This window comes from Sinocyclocheilus anshuiensis, unplaced genomic scaffold, assembly GCF_001515605.1.
Source record: "Sinocyclocheilus anshuiensis isolate Anshui unplaced genomic scaffold, SAMN03320099.WGS_v1.1 scaffold330, whole genome shotgun sequence".
In the NCBI taxonomy this organism is placed as follows: domain Eukaryota; kingdom Metazoa; phylum Chordata; class Actinopteri; order Cypriniformes; family Cyprinidae; genus Sinocyclocheilus; species Sinocyclocheilus anshuiensis.
The window spans coordinates 2,222,778-2,225,735 of record NW_015547689.1 but is presented as its reverse complement, the minus strand read 5'-3'; positions in this window follow the sequence as shown (position 1 = coordinate 2,225,735).

The window sequence follows — 2,958 nt, the reverse complement described above, 5'->3', positions numbered from 1 at the left end:
GCCGTCTGCAACACACACAGGGGTAGTGCAGCCTGTTGTGTGCAACCCACTCGACTCGGGAAAACCACCGCCGCTGTAGCATTAGTTTACACTCGAAGTAGATTGGTCTCTCTAAGCGAGATCCCAATTCGTCGGTCATCCGACGTGACGTCGGGAGTGACCGACTGAAAGGGAACTGTAATTTTAAAATATGTAATTTTAAAATAAAATAAAATATGAAAATAACTGTAATGAGAGCACAGCCGTGGTGATATTTTTGTACAGCCTGACTGAAAACGTAACACTAGTTTTGTTAAAACAAACAAACAAACAAAAAACTTAATATAATTTAATATTGAATGAAAATTATTTGTTACTCACTTGGGTGGTAACAGTTCAAAAGGTACTAATATGTACCTTTAAAGTATTAATATATACCTTTTTTCTGAGAGTGACTTTTATGGCCTTGCCAGCTCAGAGTAGTTGACAAATAGTTTTAATTCCTCTTGTTCAGCAATCTTAGTCTTCCTCTCAAATCCAAAAAGACTAAACCAAAAAATCAGCCATGGTTTAATAACAACATTAAAGCTTTAAGGAAGGATTGCAGAAGGGCAGAAAGAAGATGGAAAAAGGATACATTACAAATTTCATATCAACTCTTGCAGAGCAGCTTGTCTAAATTTCAAGAAGCCGTCTCTTTGGAATGGGCAAAATACCTTTCCAATTTAATTTAAAAAAAATTCTCATTGTCCAAAGATTTTGTTTTCTGTGTTAAATTCTGTGTTAAACTCATCTAGACCAACTGGCCCAGATCCTAGCTTGGAGTTATGTGAGAAGTTTTGTAACTTCTATCAGTGTGCAGATTTCTTGTAATTTATCCCAAAATTTTCATTATGAAAATACTAGCTCCTCTGTGTTTTCAAACTTTCAAGCTATCTCACTTTCTGAGTTGTCAGACATTATTTTAAATATGAAATCAATTACTTGTTCTTGTGATGTTGTTCCTACAAAGCTGCTGAAGGATGTTCTACCCTCTGTTTTGCCTAGTTTACTTTCTATTATTAATGGTTCTGTACTGTAAGAATCTATATTCTGCCCCGACCCAGGTTCCACTCCACAATATGTTTGATCATGCTCATTTCCCAAAATGGCTTAATTATTATAGAGAAGAAGAAAGTCAACAGTTATATGTTGTTTGTAGACCATTTGGGATGATCACATCCTGAGAAAATGGTGACCAATTGTAGAATGGGAGCAGGTGTGGGACACTGAGAACCACCTCAGACAAAGGGGTGTCAGAACTTAATTAACATACAGACCACAGCTGTAACAACAGGAGCAACTTCATTTACATCGAGGGTAACCTCTAAGTGTATAAAATGTTTGAGCTTAGGATGTTCGTGGTTCATTCCGAATCTGTTGAACCCAAGGTACTACATGTACTTTTTCACTGCTATGCTGCAATAAACATCTTCATCGAGATCTTCATCGTCCTCATCACTTTTTTTTACATTGGCGAGCCACCCAGCGAGGGAATTCCCAAAAAAAGCAAGGAAAGGTAAGAAAAGCAGTTTCTTTCTTCTATGTTGTTTTTGTCAGGGAACCCCCTCGTTTAAAAAAAATCTAGAAAAGAAAATTTAAGGACAGAATAGAATTTGGTTTAGTCAGTATTAGCAGGAGGAGTTCTTAAGCCTATTCTGTACAAATTCTGTTTAAGATTCTAATGGAACTGAATCAGCCTGAAGCAGAGTTGTATTGGAATAATTGTTTCTAAATTAACTGAAGCAAAGTGCTTAAGTTTAAAGTTTCTAAAGTAATTGAAACTCGGTGTTGGTCTGTTATAATTCTGTTAGGATTCTAAAGTAATTGAATCAACCCGACGCAGTGTGGTGGCAGACTTGTCTTAGATCTATTGTTTCTAAAGTAACTGAAACAAAGTTGTACGTTTCTAATGTAATTGAAACTGACTGCGAAGTTGTGATAATTCTGATGAAATTCTAAAGTAACTGAATTGACCTGAAGCAGTGTGGTCACAGAATTAGTTCTTAACTGTTGTGTGTTATAGTGTATTGAGTCAGACGCACCGTGACTCTGTGAAGTTTAAAGCCCAAAAGCGGTGTTGATTTGCCCAACGAACTGTGGCTATGTAAACTAAATATTATTTTGAGCCCGAGGAACTGTGGCTATGTAAACTGTTTTAAAAATATAACATAAAACCCGAAGTAGTGTGGTTTTGTCCGACGTACTTTGACAGTGTTACATTTTTAACAGTTTAGTGTAGTGAAGTGTAAGGCCCGACGGAGTGTGCCCGTGTCCAGAGAAGTGAAAAATTTGGTTTAGAAGCCTGACGTAGTGTGGCTGTTTTATTCATTTGCGTCCAAAGCACAGGAGCTGTGAATAATTAGACTAACAGGTATCTTAAAGTAACTAGATAATGTTAAGTCACTTAAGGAAATGTAACTAAGAAAAGATTAGAAGAAATTAAAACTGAAAACAAGTTGCTAAATTGTCAAGCTAAATTCTGTGTCATGTCATTGAGAAATTACGAGGCTGAAGAGATCATTTTGAAGGAACAGATAGTGAAATTGAGAAAAGAAATTTCAAAGTCTGAAACAGAGATGGAAACATTTAGATGTTTGTATGAAGGGACAGCTAGACAGTTGGTAAATGTTCAATCCAATTCTGAATATGAGGAGAAGAACTGCAAGGAAGCCATTAGTCGACATAATTCCTCAGATGATTCTGTGAGATTCCCAATAGCAGCAGTGCGAACAAGACACACTGGAAATGAGAGGGTTCTAGATCAAAGAAATGAAAATGGCCAAGCTGTTAGACAACTGTCTTTTATGGACTTTCAAAGTTTTATTACAGCAGTGGGTTCTTTTGAACCTGATAACATGGATCCTGTAGAGTTTTTGTCAAAACTGGAGAAGGTAGTGGAGGTTTATAATGTGTCAGACGAAGATGCTTGTAGACTTC